General features: G+C 36.0%; 1 protein-coding gene across 4 annotated transcripts in view; it reads right to left on the bottom strand.

The window, feature by feature from the left end:
* Positions 1–222: 222 nt before the first annotated feature.
* Cog4 (conserved oligomeric Golgi complex subunit 4) overlaps positions 223–22,677 on the bottom strand; it is a 321,056-nt gene continuing 298,601 nt past the window's right edge. For all 4 annotated transcript variants that reach the window (XM_090397413.1, XM_090397410.1, XM_090397412.1 and 1 more), the window contains one exon: positions 223–356. The gene's annotated coding sequence lies outside the window, so the exon portion shown is untranslated. The remainder of the gene's footprint in view (positions 357–22,677) is intronic.

Raw genomic sequence — 22,677 nt, 5'->3', positions numbered from 1 at the left:
ATAATTTTTATTCATCTGCTTATAGTGGGTAGAAATTTCACCATCGCATACAAGACGTAAGCATGCTGCAGCAGCATCCTTACAAGGAAGAGTTTATGTAGCTGGAGGAGAAGATGGTATTTGGGATTTGAGTTCTGCAGAATTTTACTGGCCTGAGCACCATCGGTGGAATATCATTCATCCAATGCATACATCACGAGTCAGACTTTCAATGGCTAGTCATCTGGGCTTTATATATGCTATAGGTGGATTACATGGTAGCTTATCTCTTTCCAGTGTAGAAAAGTATGACCCAACAACAGACAATTGGAGTTGTATACAAAGTATGCACACACCCAGATATTTGGCTGCAGCAGCTGTAAGTAATTTATTCATTTATTATATACTGTATGTATATATGTGTATACATATACACACACACACACATATATATATATAAATATGTATGGAAAAATTTTCATAATACTAACTGAAATGAAAACACATACACTAATAATGATGAGATGTGTGTGAGATAAAAGGATCTCCTAAGTGAGTCTTTGACTCCATGAGGTCTTGTTTAATAATAATAATAATAATGCTGGATTTAATATCCACTTGATTTTTATAAACACACTAAATTTAATAACTATGGTAAATCTGCCCTTTCTGATCATGCCCTGGATACTCTACACAGAATTGACTGGAAAGGCACCTGTTCATTACATCACACAATACCAAAACTTAGTATTATCCCAAATTGAAGGAGGCCTTGTGAAATTCTATTCAACCACCCTAATGCCAACAATTAGTTTGAAAAAGTTCCATGTTTGTTCTCTATAGAGAGTAGGGTTTGAGCAATGTAAAAAAAATATAAAATATAAAAAGTAAATAAAATGAATTAAAAAAAATAGAAAAAAATCATTATTTCATCCATGGTACAAATGTACTATAGGTTTATGAAAAAAAAAATTCATGGGTGGGAGCAAGAGCCACATAAAACAAATTCATGAAGAAGAAAATAGATGCAATAAAAATGAAAGGTAAAAATGCAGAAGAAATTTTCACTACATGACCTGGGTGGGGAATCATCCCTGGAAGTTGAATAAGTAGTTAGTAGCAGGTGTTGGAGGATTAGTTTTTTTTGCTTGGAGAGTGCCGAATGAATTTGGTTGCCTGTGTGTTAGTACACTGTCATTGAATCAGTATAAGAACAAGTGTGAAAGTATTGTGTGAATAGAGTTTTTATGAGTCTCCTACAATGAGTCTTTAAACTTCATGGAGATGTGTGTGTGATAATAATGGTGGCCTAAAAATCTCAAGAATATGGAAGGCACATTTCTACCACATAGAACAAACACTGTAGCAGAAGTACATACACATAAGCTGTCTTCTGTTGTAAGAACTTGAAACCACTGACAAACATCCAGATGAAAAGATGGTCAATGGCTTATTACAACCATATTTCTATGACTCTCATGTTGCAAGAATGACATCACCCACACAGAGGGCATTATTTACAGTTGCTGGAATACTATTCTGTTATTGAGTTAACTTTGACTGCAAATAATCTCACTTAAAACTTGTGGAATTTTTTTATGGAAAGAATTGGAAGAGCGAGAGTTGTTGGTCCCAATTTGTAAGATTCAGTTAGAGAAAAGGTTTTTGATTAAAAAAACAAAACAAAAAAAATGAAGATTCTCTAAAGCCAAAGTTGCATAGGTTTTTCAGCATACCAAATCTCCAAACTATGCTTATTGTCTCTATATTTCAAAACCAATACAGGCATATCCCACTCATATGGAATCAAGTAGCAAATCACTCCATTACATGCATCTACAAACCACTTGTAGATGCATGTAATGCATCTAAAGTGCTATACTGTATTAACAAGTATAGCACTTTTCCTTCTCTAAGAATTTAAAGCTCTACCAGCTGCTCATGCAGGATCTTGTAAAAAAATGGCATCCAGTAGTATAGTACAATGATCTGCTCATATGATGCTTTTCAATTATGACCAGGGGCCCATTTATACAATGTTACATTTGCTCATATGATGCCATTCAGTTATGATCTGTGCCCATTTATATGACGCTACATTTGAGCAAATGTTTTAACAACATAACGCTCCCATGAATCAACAGTTTTTGTGAACTGTTTGTTTATGAATGTTGTTGCTCACTACTTTGTGTTTTGGTGTTTCACTGTGAATTATGAATTATAAACTGTTCATAACTATTATTTTATTGTATTTGCAGTAGAGCAGCAGCTGAACACAATGAACAGATGCTTTTATGATTGAAGCTAGATAACTGGAAGGAATTCCTTTGCATAGACTATAAGGAATGCACAGAACTAACTGAGGTTACTGATCTAGTTGGTAATGTGCTAAACACTGTTTTTTTTTTTTTTGAACACTTAACATACATCACTTTCTAGAACAGCAGAAGCTGATTCACAGAGTTGGTAACAGATGTTTTATCTCATAATAGATATCTGGTACAGCAGTTGGTCGACACTGAAGCATAGCAGCTGTCAGTTCTTTCTTGAAAGGCCTATTTCAAACTTAATAACTGTTCTAAGTGAACAGAATTTGATTTTTTTCTGCTCTGATTTTTTTTTAGTTAGGAATTCATGGGAGTAAGAAGATACTGCTGATTTTGGCAGTGCTCTCCTCAAGAGTATCTGCAACTCCTTTTGTATGAGTAATTATATAGCCATTCTGTTCCAGGATCGAAAATGGATATGCAGCATATCTGCTCTTAATTTTCTGGATTTTGTCCCAGATCTCATTGGTGTTGGCTGATCTGATGAATTGGATTCGCAAGTTCTTTTGGCTCTGGCACAAGCACATAAAAAAAAAAAGTTAAGTTTTGTGTGGAGGTATTTGCAAAAGATACTCAAAGCTTTGTTTTGGGCTGTCTTTGCTGGTGTACATTCCGAATTCCATCATGAGTTGAGGAAAGGCAGAAACTGACTTGATGTTTTGGGTACTGCAGTTGTGAAATTTAGTGTTATACATGCTGTAACATGATACACTACTTTGTCGATGAATAATTTTCATTTTCAATAATGCTGTCATCAGGCATGATGAATTTTATGTGATATTTAAACCTGAGAATTGAATAAGCATTTCAGCTGAGGTTGTTTCAACAAGTAGACAGTTTTTATGGAATAACCATAATTAGCAGCACTCTCCACCAATGTTGGCTTACAGAATATGCTTAGTTTTATGGTTGAAGTTAGATAACTGGAAGGAAGCCTTTGTATAGACTATAAGATATGCAGAACCAATTGAGGCTACTGATCTAGATGGTAATCTGTTAAACACTGTTTTTTGAACACATAACATACATAATTTTCTGGAACAGTGGAAGATTTATGTTACTATTATCATGTGACATCTCCAAGGACTGCTACTCAATCAATATTTGGATAATTAAAGTCTCCCATTATGATTAATCTTTTCACGCGTATAATGTCTGTTTGGTGATGCATTTCTTCATCACTAGCAACCAATCCACCAGGTTTGTAACAACACCCCACTATGTAATTGATCATGTTAGATTCCACCTCACACCAGATGGCTTCAAATTTTCTGCCATGTGAAATACTGTTACTAGTACTACAATCATAGGTATCAACACTGGCCGCCTTCTCCTACTTAATCCTGCAACTACACACAATATTACCACCAACAACACATAATGCCATCTGTATGCAGGATGGAAAAAGCCCAAGTTTTCAGGAGAAAAAACTACAACCTCCATATGAGATTGGCTAACTCACCTTTCACTGAAAAGCCCATATAAAGATTCCTCTTGTTAGGATGAAAATCCACCCAGGTCTTTTCGAAATGAAGGGCACAATGTCCTGTTGTCCTTCTAAACAAGGTATAGAGGTGTTTATCCATCAGAAGTGCGCACGCACGCGCGCGCGCACACACACACACACACAAAAAGGGGAGGGAGGGAGTAGAAGTAAGTTCCAAGCTATTTGTGTGAGGTAGAATTAAATGGGACAAAATATTTAATATGAGTATTAAAGGAGTGTAGAGTAGTGGTCGGCAACCTTTTTAATATGAAGGGTGCAATCCAGCAGGCACCATTACGCTCGCAGGCGCTGCGTTACCGACTCCTCCTGATTTAAATAATTAAACTTAAAATTACAATTGGCATGAATGGTTTTGAAATGTCTTTCTATGTTACTTTTTTTTTAGAAATAGCCACACTATTATTGCATAATAAACAAATACATTTGCCATTATGATTGATAAAGCAAGGTGCTCGCATCTGATCTGACAGATACATGCTAATTGTTAACATGAATATTCTTTAACGGTTAAAGAATATTCATGTTAACAATTAGCATGTATCTGTCAGATCAAATGTGAGTGCCTGAGTGGAGGAGAGACCTCTGCAAGATGTGCTTTACATTTATGGAAAATACTAGGAAAGAGGTCTGGAGCTTGTTCCACCTTTACTACGAGTTGCCCATAAGGAACTACTTATGCTTGCATCTGCCGAAACTTTTAGTTTCTATATATTTGGCACGAAACTCTTGTAGTTTCTATAGTCGGCTATGAAATAATGTTGGATTCAATATTCACTTAATTTGTACCATCATGTATATTTGCAGTGTTTTTTCTTTATGTTTTCTTGCATTTTAGCACATACTAGTAATGAATGTATTTCTCAGATATACTGTGATCTTCACTGCAAAATTACCACTGCGAGCTCCAAAGCAGTTTACAATAATTTCTCTGAGGGTGCACTGAAAATTCACTGCGGGTGCCGTGGCGCCTGTGGGCATTGCATTGCTGATCTCTGGTGTAGAGGATGATAAGAGTCAAAAGTGTGGGCACACAGGCTTGGTGAATACTAAGGAAGTAATCAATATAGAAATTTTAGCTGTGGCAACAGAGACTGAAGGAGGATACAGTAGATAAAAATAAAATAAAATAAAAAATTTTCAGAGTTGCAAGGAAATAATTAACTTTAATAATTCAGGATACAGCAGACATAGATCAAATGTGGTTGACTTAATAGCATCAGGTGATGTAATTATAAAGTGAAGTGGTTTTTCTATTTCAAGGGAAGAATAGTAATGTTATCATCCTTGTCTAAATGATCATCAAATGCAGATATGTTTTAGAAAACAGTTATATATGTAGAATTACAGAGTAGATGAATCATGTCTACTCTCATGATGAGCTATTTGAAAGTGTACAAATGTATGTTACAAGTGTACATATGTAACCATACCACCGGAGATTAGCTCTGCTAATGCATTCCTGGATGCTGACAATGTCAAGTTCTTTCCTAATATCCTCGTTTTTAATATGATATTGCCATTGAATGCCATCTGTTCACACCTATAATCTTTCTAAGGGCACTCATATCCGTGGTCTCTAGTCTTTGGTCAAGTGTTTTACTTCTGACCCAGCTCTCAGATCCATAAGTTAAAACTGGTTTGAACACTGTCTTGTATACAGCTAATTTAGTGTTCCGACTAATTTCTCTCTTATTCCATATGAATTTATTCAATTGACTTCCCACCATACCAGCTTTGCTGATTCTGTTGTCTATTTCTATATCTAATTTACCATCTTCAGTAAAAATCGTGCCTAAATAGCTGAAATGTTTTACTCGTTCCACAGGTTCTCCATTCACAACACAGTTGACATTTTCAATGATTCTTCCTATTTTCGTTGTCTTTGTCTTTTTATTGCTGACCTTCATACCATATCTATTACAACAGCTATTCAATTTAGTCAGAGAATCTTTCAGACTTGTAGCGGATTTATTTAGAAGTATAACATCATCCGCATAAAGCAAAGAGCTGACATTAACATCTCCAATTTTGATATCAGGGGTGCTTAAGGGTCAAAGCTGTATAACTGAGAGGAGACCTCCACATAGCCTTTAAAGGAATGCGGAGAACCGACCAGGGCTTCTAACCTAATTCAATCCTCACCTTCTCGTGGTGCACCCTGTTGGGTATCTACTTTGATACTGAACGAATGAGGATGGGCTGGCAATTTGGGATTTAGCCGACCAAATTGTATTCTTATTGGTTAAACCAAAATAAAAAATGATGGTACAACATGACAAAATTTCATGCCGGCTGGGGCGTCGCCCGGTTAAACAACCCCCGTTGTTTTCGCCAGGGAACCAGGGTGAACAGCAAAAAGTCAGCTACTGGAACAAATCTGAAAACAAACCCCAACTCAAGATCACCAGAGTTAAAGATCGGTACTATCAATGTAAGAAGCCTGAATGGCAAAGAAATGGAGCTAGTTGAGGAATTAGATAAGTACCAGATCGACATAATAGGGGTGACTGAAACAAAAAAGACCAAAACTGGTGAGATCTTTCTCAGCAAAAAATACAAAATGTTATATTCAGGCAATGAAAATCAAGGAAAAGAAGCAGTAGCCATAGTATTCAACACAAAATACGAGGCTAATCTTCTTGAATGGCAGTCAGTCTCAAGTAGAGTAATGTGGGCAAATATGAGAATGGGGAACTGGACAATGAGACTTATTTGTGCCTATGGTCCCACAGAAGGTTCTACTAAGGTAGAAGTGGAGGTATTTTTTGACGCTTTAGAAAAAGCAACTGACACAATGAAAAAGGAAAAGTTGGTCCTTGTTGAGGATCTAAATAGCAGAGTAGGAAATGATTGTGAGACATACAAAAATATTTTGGGAAAATTTGGAGAAAAGAGCAAAGCTAATAATAATAATGGCAAATATCTGTTGGGTTTCTGCTCAGGACATGGACTGGTTATTACTAACACCATGTTCCAACATAAAAATGTGCACAATTTCACATGGAGAGAAGAGGCTAGGAATAAGAAAAGTCTCATTGACTATGTTATTGTTGATAGTGATGTTTTCTCCCTGGTGCAGGACACCAGAGTGTAGAGAGGATTTGAAATTGGAAGTGATCACTATTTAGTCTTGAGCAGGATAAAATTGAATTTCATATTGAAAAGAATAACATGTAAGAAAGTTTTAAAGCGAATAAAAGTTGAACAGCTCTCAGATGTGAACTGTAGACTAAAATACACAAAGATTATTGAAAAGAAAATGAAAGAGTTTGAGAACAGGAATCAAACCTTGGAGATTCAGTGGCAAACTCTGAAGAAAACATTGATTGATTCTGCCAGAGAGGCATGTGGTGAGGTTGTGTGCAAGGATAAAAAAAAATCATTACTCCCTGGTGGACACAGGAAGTTAAAGAGGCAGTGAAGGAAAAGAAGAAAGCATATCAAAAGTTCCTGGCAAATATGTCAGCTTTTACTCTTACAGAATACAGAGAGAAATGTAAGGAAGCTAAACAGTGTGTAAAACTAGCTAAACAAAAGTCATGGGAGGACTTTGGCAAGAATATAGAAAATAAATATCAAGAAGGTGGCAAAATATTCTGGAGGTTGTTGAAGAAGCTTAGGAATGGATGAAAGAATGCTGTAAAAGGAGTTAGAGATGATAAAGGTGACATGAAAACAGGAGAAAAAGATATCCTTGAAGTACGGAGTAATTACTTTGAAAAACTGCTAAATGAAACAAGCAGTGATGAAAGCACAGTGATAGAAAAACACTGACCAGGCATGCAGTCAGGAATACATATCCATACTTGAAGTAGAAAAAAAGCCATCAAAGGCTTGAAATGTGGAAAGGCAGCAGGAGTAGATGATATTCGAGCAGAAATGCTGAAGTATGGTGGTATAAAAGTCTTACAGTGGCTGCACTGCATAGTTCAGAAAGCCTGGACAGCGGGACGAATTCACAATGATTGGAGTAGAGCTCTCATAGTACCCATATATAAAAAGGGAAATAAATCTGAATGTGGGAATTACAGAGGTATTTCCCTACTGAGTGTTCCTGGCAAGATCTATGCAAGTATACTTGAGAAACAGTTGAGAAGAATTGTGGAAGAAAAGCTTGGTGAAGAACAAGCTGGATTCAGGCCAAATAGAGGCTGTCAGGATCAGATCTTCACTTTACGACAAATAGTCGAGAAAGCATGGGAATATAACAAAGATCTGTATTTAAGTTTTGTCGATTTGGAAAAGGCATATGACAAGGTGCCAAGAGAGAAGCTATTCAATACGCTGCAGTTATATGGTGTCAATGGGGCATTATATCAAGCAATACTTAGTCTTTATTTGAGTTGTAAGTCAGCAGTTAGAATTGAAGGAAGTACAGAAAGATGGTTTAATGTTAAATCTGGTGTGAGACAAGGATGTACATTATCCCCTCTGTTATTCATTATCTATATGGATCACATTATGAAGGAAAGTGGTATTAAACATGATATCAAAATCATCATCATCATCAAATTCCTGCCATGTACCCTCAAGAGGTGTACAGGATATGACAGTACTACATGAAAAAATTACATCATTACTAACTTCCTATCTACAATTTTCCCCCAAATCAGTCTGTTACTTGTCAAGACTCCAACATTATCAGATCTTATATTTCTATCATCTAAGGCACTTTGTACCGTATCAATCCACCTATATCTTGGTCTTCCTCTGGGTCGTTTTCCTGCCAACCTGGCAGAGAACACTTGTTTTGCTAATCTTTCCTCTCCCATTCTATTTAAGTGACCATACCACCTGAGATTAGCTCTGCTAACGCATTCCTGGATGCTGACAATGTCAAGTTCTTTCCTAATATCCTCATTTTTAATATGATATTGCCATTGATGCCATCTGTTCACGCCTCTAATCTTTCTCAGGAAATCTTTCTCTCATATCTGCGGTCTCTAGTCTTTGGTCAAGTGTTTTACTTCTGACCCAGCTCTCAGATCCATAAGTTAAAACTGGTTTGAACACTGTCTTGTATACAGCTAATTCAGTGTTCTGACTAATTTCTTTCTTATTCCATATGAATTTATTCATTTGACTTCCCACCATACCAGCTTTGCTGATTCTGTTGTCTATTTCTGTATTTAATTTACCATCTTCAGTAAAAATCGTGCCTATGTAGCTGAAATGTTTTACTTGTTCCACAGGTTCTCCATTCACAACACAGTTGACATTTTCAATGATTCTGCCTATTTTCATTGTCTTTGTCTTTTTATTGCTGACCTTCATACCATATCTATTACAACAGCTATTCAATTTAGTCAGAGAATCTTGCAGACTTGTAGCGGATTTATTTAGAAGTATAACATCATCCGCATAAAGCAAAGAGCTGACATTAACATCTCCAATTTTGATATCAGGTTTAATACCACTTTCCTTCATAATGTGATCCATATAGATAATGAATAACAGAGGGGATAATGTACATCCTTGTCTCACACCAGAGGAATTCGTCCCTCTGTCCAGGCTTTCTGAACTATGCAATGCAGCCACTGTAAGACTCTTATACCACCATACTTCAGCATTTCTGGTCGAATATCATCTACTAATGCAGACTTTTCAAATTTCAAGCCTTGGATGGCTTTTTCTACTTCAATTATGGATATGTATTCCTGACTGTATGCCTGTTGAGTATTTTTTACCACTGTGCACTGCTTGTTTCATTTAGCAGTTTTTCAAAGTAATTACTCCATACTCTTTACCGTCTGGTTCGGTGCTTATGCTATCTGGCATTCCCGCTTACAGAACTGTTTTACTGCTGTACCCTCAAAACGACAAAATATAAAACACATAGCAAACTGGAATGTAAGAGGAATAGCATATAAAGAAATAGAATTAGACCAGTTATTAAATGAAAGAAATTTTAAAATAGCAGTAATCACTGAAACAAAAAAGAAATTAAAAAGGAACTATGAGAACTGAAAATTTTAATGTGATATACAGTGGAGTCGACAGAGACCAAAGAGCACAAGCAGGAATCCTGATATGGATACATAACTCCCTTTCAAAACAGTTAAAACATTATAAATTATGGAATGAAAGAATAATAGAAGCTAGAATAAAAATAGATAGAGGCTATTTAACAATAATTGGTTTATATGCCCAAGAAGAAGGAAGAGAAGAGGATAATATTGATTTTTATAATCAGCTACAAAACATATATAATAAAATAAATAAAAATGACTATATAATTTTATCAGGAGATTTAAATGCAAGAATTGGAAACACGAAAATTAATAATAATAGAGGAATACATGGAAAACACACTCTAAACAGAAACAAAAGGTAAAAAATTGATTGACTTTGTAGTTTATAATAACCTAAAAATAATGAATTCCTTCTATAAACATAAAGACATACATAAATATACTTGGGCAGCAAGAGGATGGAAATCAATATTAGATTACTTCATATTAAATGAAAAGACATCAAAATTTTCACTAGATGTTAGAGTTCACAGAGGATATGAAATAAGCAGTGACCACTTCCTTGTTAAAATAAAATTAAGATTACCACCTAAATGGCTACAAGTAACAAGAACAGAAAGAAAATTTGAAACATTTGTTTATAAAACTAGACTACTGAATGACACAAATGTACAATGGCTATATGAACAAAGAATTAACCAATATCTAGATAAAATAAAACAAAATGAAGAAATAGAAATAGAATGGCTTAATATAAAAACAATACTAAATGCAGCAGCAATGAAAGCTTAGGAAAGATCAAAAAATTCAATAAAAGAAAAAAACCAAAGATCTGGGATGATACAATCAAAGAAATAATCAAAAAGAAAAAAGAAGCCTATCACAAATGGTTAAGCAGTAAAAGATCAGAAGATGAAATAGAATATAAAAGAATAAGAGCCATAGCTAAAAGAGAAGTCAGAAAAAGACATAGAGAATCATGGAATAAATTTGTTTCAAATTTAGAACATGATTTATATAAAATAAGACCCAATGTATATTAGATTTTGAAACACTTTAATGCAGGTACCAAAGAAAACATAAAATTAAACACTGAATTGAAATTAGAAGAATTTCTAAATTACTACACAGAACTGTGGACAGACAAATATTTTAAAAAAGACAACTGGCAAACAATTAACAAAAATGAAAAGGAAATAACTGAAGAAGAATTAGAAATCAGCCTGAAAGAAACAAGAAACGGAAAATCAAATGGAGAAGATAAGCTAGGTTCAGAACTATATAAATACGCAGGAACAAGATTCAAAGAAAGACTCTTATTATTTTTAAATAAAATTTACTCAACTGGTATCCCCCCCAATAGAATGGAAAAAAGCAATTGTGATTCCTATCTTTAAGAAAGGTAATAGAGATGACTCTAAAAACTATAGAGGTATCAGTATACTAAATTCCTGTTACAAAATATATAGCAGAATCTTAAATAACAAACTAATGAAATATTCCGAAAACTTTATTCCTAGAAATACAGAATGGATTTAGAAAAGGACGATCATGTATAGACCCAGCCTTTTGCCTAAAATTAATAATAGAGAAAAGAAGAGTATATAATTTAGAAACACATATTGCATTTATTGACTTTGAAAAAGCATTTGACAAAGTTAAAAGAAACATATTATTTAACATATTAAAAGAAAGACAAATACCAAATAATATCCTAAAAGCTATCACAAGTATATATGAAAATAATCAAATACAAATAAGATTAAATCACGAGCTATCATATACATGAGAGATAAACCAAGGGGTCTGATAGGGATGTCCCCTCTCAGCAACTCTTTCTAATATCTACTTAAATGAAATAATAATAAAATGGAGTAAAAATTTACATCAAGGAATTAAACTTTCTCCTACAGTTAACTTAAACACTCTCCTCTTTGCCGACGACCAAATAATAATTACAAATTCTGAAGATAACTTACAGAAAGCTATTTTAAATCTAAATGAGATATCCAAAGATTATGATATGATAATATCAACGGAAAAATCAAAAACTATGGCCTTTAAAAGACAAGATCCAGCAAGAACTAAAATAGTAATAGATAACAAGATCTTAGAACAGGTGAATTCATTTAACTACCTAGGATGTATGATCACATATGAAAATGAAAAAGATATAAACGTAAAAATTGCAAAATATTTAAAAATAACAGGCGTAATTAACTATATATTTAAACCAAACCTAGTTCAAAAACAAACCAGGCTAAAAGTATACAATACATTAGCCCTACCGGTCTTAATGTATGGAAGTGAAATCTGGACAATAAAACAAAAAGACAAACAAAGATTAACAACAGCAGAAATGAAGTTTATGAGTAAAACTGCAAAGTATACCCTATTTGATAACAAAAAAAACGAAGATATTATGAAAGAATTAAACCAAGAACCAGCAATAGAAAAAATTAAAAAATATAAACATAAATGGACGGAACACGTTCAAAGAATGAAAACAGAAAGATTACCAAAACAAGCCTTAAAGTACAAGCCATTAGGAAAAAAAAAACTTGGACGTCCTCTTAAACAATTCAACAATGACTTCTAAGGCCAGAACAGGCCATACTAGGCCAAAATCCTTGATACGCATGATGATGATGACCCTCAAAGATGGGGAAGGGTACTGGATCTCTACAATACATTCGGCAGTATTACTTCCACTGTATGTTAAAACACTGGATGGGGGGGGGCCAAAAACCAGAAAATCCGCTCTATGAATCAAACATGGCAACAGCTACTTCAGGCCACAAGTAAGCAAGGTAGCCTGAAGTAGCTGTTTCACGGGCAGTGAAAGTCGTTAATGGGTTTAGTTGGAGGTATCCTTATACAGTGGGAATACTTGCTGATGCCAGAGCTTCTTTGGTGGAAAGAGACCACACCTTGAGAAGGTGGGGTTGGCTTGATCAAGTAAGGCTGTATATTTCACATTACTAGTCATAATCACTATTCAACACTGACTAAATGCTAATAAAGCAATTTAAGTGGTAGAGACACTGCTACATATTTTATGGATATATGCAATATGCAATTAATAGTACTTTTCACTTTTTGGTTTTTCATTAAGTCTCACAAAAGTAGTGCTAAGATGGAGGAATCAGATTATGAAATGATGGGTCAGTTTGTATGTGGTCATGAGTGTGGCTCAAGTGTTGATAAGCTGACTGGGACGAATTCAGGAATTAGTAAGCTGGTATATGTTAAAAGGAACTCATGTTTTAGAAACTTATTCAAATTTTATCATAAAACAAAAGCTGTTTTATTATAAAATTGAGTGTTTTTTAATTTATTATTATTATTTTTAATGACAATTCCATTCATAAAAAAGTTTAAACTTATAGTACATTAACATTATGGCATATCCATCTCAGTCTAGATGGACTTCAACATTGGCAAAGCATTAACACAGGAAATGAGCCACTGATTGGAACAGATGGATAGATGGTGGCAGCTAGACTATATTATTATTATTATTATTATTATTTCGGGCGACTCCAGGAGTCCTTAGACTCATCGAGGGAGGCCCTAAACATCATGTCCACACAACTATGCGATTACATTCTCACAGTATCTATCATACCTTGTCTTGAACTCGTTCACCGTCATAGCACCCACAACAGACTCTGGCAGCTTATTCCACTCATTTACCACTCTAAAAGTAAAGAACCCAGCTCTAACACCCCTGCTAACCACACTCTTGCCCAGCTTCCATAGGTGTCCCCTAGTTCTCCCACCACCAGTCCTGATCTCAAAAATATCCTCTGAATTAATCCTATAGAATCCCTTTAGCAATTTGAATGTCTCAATCATATCTCCCCTCCTCCGCCTATCAACTAGTTTCTGCAACCCACAAATCTTCAACCTGTTCTCATATGGTTCATTCCATAGACCTGTTATCATCTTAGTCACTCGCCTCTGGATCCTCTCCACCTCCTCCCCATCAAGAAGGAACCGAGGTGACCAAATCTGGGCACAGTAATCGAGATGAGGTCTTATCAAGGCTCGGTACAGAGGTACAATAACTTGCTTGTCTCTGCTCATCAAGGTATTTTTCAACAACTAAGTGAGTTGATGAGCTGATTTAGCTACTTTTGCAGTGTGCCCCCTAAACTTCATCTCCTTATCCACCAACACTCCCAAGTCCCTGGCCTCATCAATCTCTTGGAGTACAGTTCCACCAATGTGGTATACTGCTGCTAATCTTTTCACCCCAAAATGCATAACCTTACATTTTGTCACATTAAATTGACATCCATTCTCCTTAGCCCAGAACTCCAATCTATCTAAGTCATCCTGCAAGACTTTGACATCTTCTGCATTCACTATTGCCCTACCCAACTTTGCATCATCAGCGAACAAATAAATTGTTCCACTTAGATCCTTCCCTATATCGTTAATGAACAGATTAAACAGCAGTGGTCCAAGAACAGAACCCTGTGGCACACCACTAGTCACAGGCCGTCTTTTGGACTCTACTCCTGAATAAACTACTCTTTGATATCTCTCCATCAACCAACCCTATATCCATTCCCATATGTTGTAGTTTACGGATTAGTATTCCATGTGGTATCCTGTCAAACGCCTTTGCCAGGTCCAGCAGTATCACTGTAAACCCATTTCCCTTATCCAGTTCAGCCGTCACCTTGTTATAAAACTTGAGCAAGTTACTGAAGCATGATCTACCCTTCACAAAGCCATGTTGTCCCCTGTACAGTATCTCATTTTCATCAATCCATTCCTGTATTTTTCCCTTGACTACTTTCTCTAAGACCTTGACAACGACTCCTGATATGCTGATCGGTCGGTAATTTGCAACCGTAGTCTTGGATCCTCCTTTATGCAGTGAAACTATTTTCCCCTCTTTCCACACCTTCGGGACTAAGCCAGACCTGAGACTCAGATTAAACAACATGGTCAAGGGCACTGATAATTCTTTAGCCGCTTCACGCAAGACCCGTGCCGGTATACCATCCAATCCCACAGATGTGTTCACATTAAGGTTCTGTAATAAACTAGTCACCTCCACTTCATTCATCACTATTCCCGTATAAACTAATGGTTCCTTCACTTTTTCAATGTCACCACCTGGATGATATGCTTTTGCAAAGTGCACGCTCAGTAACTCCACTATATCTTTTGGATGAGGATGAAAGTCCATTTCCTTGATTCTTCTCCCCTCCCTGCTTTGAGTTTTTTTTTTAAATGCAAATTCCATCCAGCTCATTGTGTATTTAGTACCATGGATGGGCTATGGTGTTAGATAATCCAGGAGCCCTGCTCTAGCAAGCACCACTTCAGATTCCCAGTAAGTAGAGTGGTGATCTCACATCAATCAACATCCATGGTACAGTAAAATTCAAACTCATGGTAGGAGAGAAGATATTGCACCTTCTTGGCCAACCAGGCTAAGAGATAATCTAGAATCCAGCTACTGAGACCAAAAACATAACTTTTTTTTTCAAGTCTCCAATAAGTAAGGCAGTAGTCTCACACTGGACAATGAAAACCATCTAACAACATTCACAAATATTCATTCACTATATTCAGTGGGATCTGAACATACAACCTATAGGCTGGAGAGAACAGATTCTACTCGCTTGGCCAAATTAGGCTAGTGATTCCTATATTTTGCATAAGAATCTAACAGAATAGTCCGTGCGGTTAGCCTAGTGGCTTTGCACTTCGCAACCATATGCCTGGGGAAGGAGTGTCCTAGGTTCGATTCCCGTCAGAGACGTGAGGAGCTGAAGGATCTTCCTCAGCCATAGCCAAGTTAGCAGGTCTTGGGCGCGGGCAGTAGGGTTTTTTCCGCCAGTTTATCTGGTGTTTTTCATCCTGCAAGCAGGCAAACCAGCCCCGTGAACACACATGGATACAGCCAAGAATACCTTGAGGCATAGGAGTGACCATTCTATCCTCGTATTTCGGTTACGAAATCCAAGCATGCTTGGAAGGTTGTGGGCCTTAAAGGCCTGTTAAAGCCATTGGGATAGATAGATCTAACAGAATAACATGCAGTAGGTTACTCTATAAATTAAAGGTGAAGGCAAATAAGAGTGCTGGCCCATGGATAGATAGATGTCCAACAAATATGAAAAAGTTTTAGAGGAGGTTTAGAAGTAAAACAGAACCTATTTCATTTTGAATCTTACAGATTCTGAAAGAGTGACTGCAAAATTCTGTAATGGAATGCTTCATTTGTTTATATTTAAAAATAAAAGCAAATGAAAGCTCCTTTTTATCGAAAACCAGTCAAACTTCAGTGTGTAATAAAGGATTTCAAAATAATATCTTATCAATTAAAGTACAGGGTGTCCACATTGGACCTCCCTAGTTTCAATGTATTACTACTACTTAAGTGTATGGACCATGGTATCGAAATTGCACAAATGAGAAGGAACACTCACCCAATTTTTGTAAAAAAAATCAGTACACTCCATGTGTGCCCCTTCAGTAGCATACACAATGTGAAGTCAATAGTCTATCTCCGACTATGTTCTCCGAAGTATGTCAATGTCAGGGGGTGATGGAGAACACAGCAGCAGAAATGCAATGTTTCATGTTCTCTAGGCTGTCCACTTCAGTTGCATAGACTGTGTCCTTCACATATCCCCACAAGAAAAAATCAAGTGGGGTAAGATCTAGTGATTGTGGTGATCAAGGAATCAGTCCCCAACATCTGATCCACCGCTGAGGGAAGACCTGTCAAAAGTTGTATGGACCTCCAAATGTCAGTGTGTTGGGGCACCATCCTGTTGAAAAAGGATGCAAGTCTTCGAGTTATGGAAAGAAAAAACTTTTCCAGCATGTCAAGGTAAATCATTCTGTCGATATTGCTTTCCATAAAAAGGCCAATTATAGCGTCTTGCATTACACCACACCAGCCATTTACCCTGGGACTGTCATGCAGTTGTTCCATGACACAGTGAGGATTTTCACTCCCCATATCTCAAAATTTGCCTGTTCACTTTTCCCACTGACATGAAAAGTGGCTTGTCCGCAAAGCAAATCTGGGAAAGAAAATCAATTCTCATCGACACGTTCCAGTTTCTGCTGAAAACATTACCCATTGTGGCTTATGATTTTGCTTGATTTCCTGCAACACTGCACTTTGTGTGTAGACACAACTTATGATGGATGATCGCAAGATCATCCATCATAAGTTGTGTCTGGTTTGATCATCTGTGTCTGGTTATGTCTTATGATCATCCATCATAAATTGTTCGCAAGGTGGATAATGGATGATCATCCATCATCCACCTTGCGAACGGTGGAGCGGAGTATTTGCAGTTCACATGACACTCTACTAACGGATTTTGTCAGGCTTCACATAAAGGTCTTGCGAATCCTTTCTACCTTCACTTCCAATACTAGCTGCTACCCTCCTCTATGTTGCTTCGAAATGCTTCCTGTTGTTAGGAATTTTTTTTTTCTTCTGCAAATGGATATTCTTGGTGCCAGGTGCTGCTTTTTTGTATACCGGATGGAACTGCTTTGATTGATTTCAGCTCAGCTAACCACCACACAACTTGCGCTTTCTCTCCCACCCCTGTTGCCATGTTTAAAACTATGACAACCCTGTTCAGCAGTGGCACAGCATCGCAACACAGGAAAAAAATTCTGAATGAAACTTGTAGAGTATCTGGAACATTTAAACAACCCAAACCTTACATATTTATGCATTTCATTTTTTATACCATTCTTTAAAACTGGGGATTGGACACCCTGAACTATTCAGACTGGAAAATGATTATTTTTTTAATCTTGATATCAAAATTACCAATTTTTTTTTTCTTCTTAAGGGTTAAAGCTGTAGAACTGAGAATAGACCTCCACATAGCCTTTAAAGAAATGCAGAGAACTGATCAGGGCTTCTGACCTAACGTTCAATCCTCACCTTCTCTTAGGTTATGTAACTGGATTCTGAACAAATGAGAATGAGCTGACAATTTGGGATTTAGCTGACCAAATTGTATTCTTATTGGCTTAAACCACGATGTAAAAGGATGGTACATCATGACAAAATTTCATGCTGGCTGGTCATCGTCCAGTTAAACAAGATCCCCTTACCATTGTTTTCACCATAGAACCAGGGGCGAACAGTGAAAGTCATCTACTGGAACAAATCCTGAAACACACCTAAACTCAACATCACCACAGTTCAAGATCAGTACTACTATCAACATAAGAAGCCTGAATGGCAAAGAAATGGAGCTAGCTGAGGAATTGTATAAGATTGACATATGACTGAAACAAAAAAAAAAAAAAAAAAAAAAAACTAGTGACATCTTTCTAAGCAATAAATACAAAATGTTATATTCAGACAATAACAATCATGGAAAAGGAGTAGCTATAGTATTCAACACTAAATATGAGGCTAATCTTCTTGAATGGCAGGCAACATCAAGTAAAGTGATGTGGGCAAATATCAGAATGGAACTTCACAATGAGACTCATTTGTACCTATGTCATTTGTCCCACAGAAGGCTCTACTGAAGAAGAAGTGAAGGAATTTTTTGAGGCTTTAGAGAAAGAAACGGGCACAATGAAAAAGGAAAGTTGGTCCTTGTTGGAGATCTAAATAGCAGAGTAGGAAGTGACTGAAAGACATAGAGAAATATTTTTGAAATTTTTGATGAAAAGATGCAAAGCTCTTTATAATTATAATCATAATAATGGAAATACCTGATGGATTTCTGCTCAGGACATGGTCTAGTTATTACTAACACAATGTTCCAACATAAAAAATGTGCATAAATTCACATGTAGAGAAGATGCCAGGAATAAAAAAAACCTCTCATTGACTATGTTACTGTTAATAGTGATGTTTTCTCACTGGTGCAGGATACTAGAGTGTACAGAGGATTTGAAATTGGAAATAATAACCATTTAGTCTTGAGCAGGATAAAATTGAATTTTATTATATATATGTATGTTTACTATATATTATTATATGTATTTAATATATATATGATGAAAACTGAGAAGAATATGTAAGAAAGTTTTAAAGCAAATAAAAGCTGAGCAGCTTTTAGATGTGAACTGTAGACTAAAATACACAGACATTATTCAAGAAAAAATGAGATTGAGAACAGGAACCAAACCTTGGAGATTCAGTGACAAGCCCTGAAAAAAACATTGACTGATTCAGACAGAGAGAGATCTGGTGAGGTTATCTGCAAGGATAGAAAAATCAGAACTCCACTGGTGGACACAGGAAGTTAAAGGGGCAGTGAAGTAAAAGTAGAAAGAATATTGAAAGTTCCTGGCAAATAATTGAGCCTGTGCTCTTAGAGAATACAGAAACAAATGTAAGAAAGCTATGTTCTTACCAGTCTTCCCATGACTTTTGGTGATGGGAAGACTTTGGTAAGAACATAGAAAATAAATATCAATAAGGTGGTAAAATATTCTGGAGGCTGTTGAAAAAACTCAAAAATGGAGGAAAGAGTGCTGTAAAACGAATTAGAGATGATATATGTGACATGCAAATTACTCTACTTCAAAGATATCTTTGAAGTAGAGTAATCACAAGCAGTGACAGCACAATGGTAAAAAACACTCAATAGGCATACAATCAGGAATACATATCCATTCTTGAAGTAGAAAAAGCCATCAAGTCTGAAATGTAGAAAGGCAGCAGGAGTACGTTTTATTTGACCAGAAATGCTCAAGTATGGAGGTATAAAAGTCTTCCAGTGGCTGCACTGCATAGTTCAGAAGGTCTGGACACAGGGATGAATTCCTGATGACTGGAGTAAAGCTCTCATACACCCATATATAAAAAGATAAATAAAACTGAATGTGAGAATTACAGATGTATTTCCTTACTTGGAATTCCTAGTAAGATTATGCAAGTATACTTGAGAAATGGTTGAGAAGGATTGTGTATGGGAAGATTGGTGAAGAATATGCTGGATTCAGGCCAAACAGAGGCTGTCGGTATCACATTTTCACTTTACGACAAATAGTTGAGAAATCATAGAAATATAACAAAGATCTGTATTTAAGTTTTGTAGATCTGGAAAAGGCATATGACAAGGTGCCAAGAGAGAAACTATTCCAAATACTACAGTGGTATGGTGTCAATGGGGCATTATATCAAGCAATGCTTAGCCTTTATTTGAGCAGTAAGTCAGTTGTTAGAATTGAAGGAAGTACAGGAAGATGGTTTAATGTTAAATCTGGTGTCAGACAAGGATGTACATTATATCCTCTGTTACTCATTATTTATATTATTATTATTTATCCATTCCAGGGAGTCCAAGGACTCATCGAGGGAGGGCATCTACTCTACAACTCTGCTTCCACCACTCACAATCCACCAACTGACCGCAACTACACCAACGCCATCTACTGCCGACCACCACCACCACTGGTATTTCCACAGACAATCACAAACATCCATGGCGGGATTCGAACCCGCAGCCTCTTTACTGGAGAGCAGACATGCTAACCACTCGGTTAGTATGTCTGCTCTCGGTTAGCATGGCCTCACATTATGGATCACATTATGAAGGAAAGTGGTATTAAGACTGATATTAAAATTGGAAATGTTAATCTCAGCTCTTTACTTTATGCAGATGATGTTATACTTCCAAATAAATCCACTAAAAGTCTGCAAGATCCCTGGACTAAATTGAATAACTGTTGTAATAAATTTGGTATGAAAATCAGCAATAGCAAGACAAAGACAATGAAAATAGGCAGAAGCACTGAAAATATCAACTGCATTGTAATGGAGAACCTACAGAACAAGTAAAACATTTCAGTTACTTAGGCATGATTTTTAGTGAAGATGGTAAATTAAATATGGAAATAGACAACAGAATAAATTTATGTGGAATAAAAGAGCTGTATACAAGACAGTGTTCAAACCAATTTTAACTTATGGATCTGAGAGCTGAGTTACAAATAAAACACTTGACCAAAGACTAGAGACCACAGATATGAGAGTTTCTGAGAAAGATTAGGGGGTGGGAACAGATGACATCAATGGCAATATCATACTAAAAACGAGGATATTAGGAAAGAACTTGACATTGTTTGCATCCAGGAATATGTTAGGAGCGCTAATCTCAGATAGTATAGTCACTTAAACAGAATGGGGGGGGGGGGGAAGATTAGCAAAATAAGTGTTCTTTTTTTTCTGCCAGGTTGGCAGGAAAAAGATTCAGAGGACGACCAAGATGTAGGTGGATTGATTCAGTAAAAGGTGCCTTAGATGACAGAAATATAAGATCTGATAATATTGGAGTCTTGACAAGTGACAGATTAATTTGAAGGAAAACTGTAGATAGAAAGTTAGTAATGATGTAAGTTTTACATGTAGTACTATCATTTTATCCTATACACTACTTGAGGATATATGTCAGGAATTTCATGATGATGATTGATGATGATGAGTGTATATAATGAATTTTTGCTGGTAGAGAAAGCAAGGTATATTAACCACCTTACCGGCCATTATGAATTAAATATTCATCCTCATATGCTTCATATCCATCATATATTTCAATGTAATATCAAAGGTATTACAATTTTAATATGCACATCGCATCCATGATAATCTTGATGTCTTGGCCGGTAGCGTGGTTAAGTGAGAATTTTGCTGTATTTCAAGCTCAAATGTTAATTTTTTTAAATGATAACTGTGCTATAATAAAGTGATTCTTTCTGTTTATTGAAAAGGTAAATGTGAATAATTGTTTGATTCTTAGAAAATGAGTGCCTTTCCTCAAAAATCCAGTCAACTTGAGTTAGTCGAAATTATGGCCAAAGCAATTTAAATGATGTTAGTTAATTGTACTGTTGATTAAATGTGTTCTCTGGCAAGATGCCTAATGTGCAGGATGAACAATCTAAGTTTCTGGAAGAAAAAAAAAACCCTGCTATCTTTGGATGAGACTTTCTAAATTATGTCATCATCATCGTCATCATCAAATTCCTGACATGCACCCTCAAGGGGTGTACAGAATATGATAGTACTACATGAAAAATTTACATCATTACTAACTTCCTATCTACAATTTTCCTCCAAATCAGTCTGTTACTTGTCAAGACTCCAACATTACCAGATCTTATATTTCTATTGTCTAAGGCACTTTGTACCGTATCAATCCACCTATATCTTGGTCTTCCTCTGGGTCGTTTTCCTGCCAACCTGGCAGAGAATACTTGTTTTTCTAATCTTTCCTCACCCATTCTGTTTAAGTGACCATACCACCTGAGATTAGCTTTGCTAACACATTCCTACATGTTGACAATGTCAAGTTCTTTCCTAATATCCTCGTTTTTAATATGATATTGCCATTGATGCCATCTGTTCACACCTATAATCTTTCTCAGGACTCTCATATCAGCAGTCTCTAGTCTTTGGTCAAGTGTTTTACTTCTGACCCAGCTCTCAGATCCATAAGTTAAAACTGGTTTGAACACTGTCTTGTATACAACTAATTTAGTGTTCCGACTAATTTCTCTCTTATTCCATATGAATTTGTTCAATTGACTTCCTACCATACCAGCTTTGATGATTCTGTTGTCTATTTCCATATTTAATTTACCATCTTCAGTAAAAATCGTGCCTAAATAGCTGAAATGTTTTACTTATTCCACAGGTTCTCCGTTCACAACGCAATTGACATTTTCAACGATTCTGATTTTTAGTTGAACCTGTGACATAGTAATGAAATAATAAAGCAACACGTAAAAACCACAGTGAATACTTTAATTAGTAAAAGTAAATTTAAATTAGTAAATTAATATCTTTAATTACCATTTATCTTAATAGATTAAATTTGTTATTTCTATTACTTCCTAGCACACAGTAACAATTATATTTTAA

Source organism: Typopeltis vanoorti, chromosome 9 (assembly GCF_054136105.1).
Source record: "Typopeltis vanoorti isolate ZY-2024b chromosome 9, IOZ_Tvanoo_1.0, whole genome shotgun sequence".
Classification (NCBI taxonomy): Eukaryota; Metazoa; Arthropoda; class Arachnida; order Uropygi; family Thelyphonidae; genus Typopeltis; species Typopeltis vanoorti.
The sequence above is the reverse complement of the archived record's forward strand: the minus strand, read 5'-3'. Positions and strand labels throughout refer to the sequence as shown.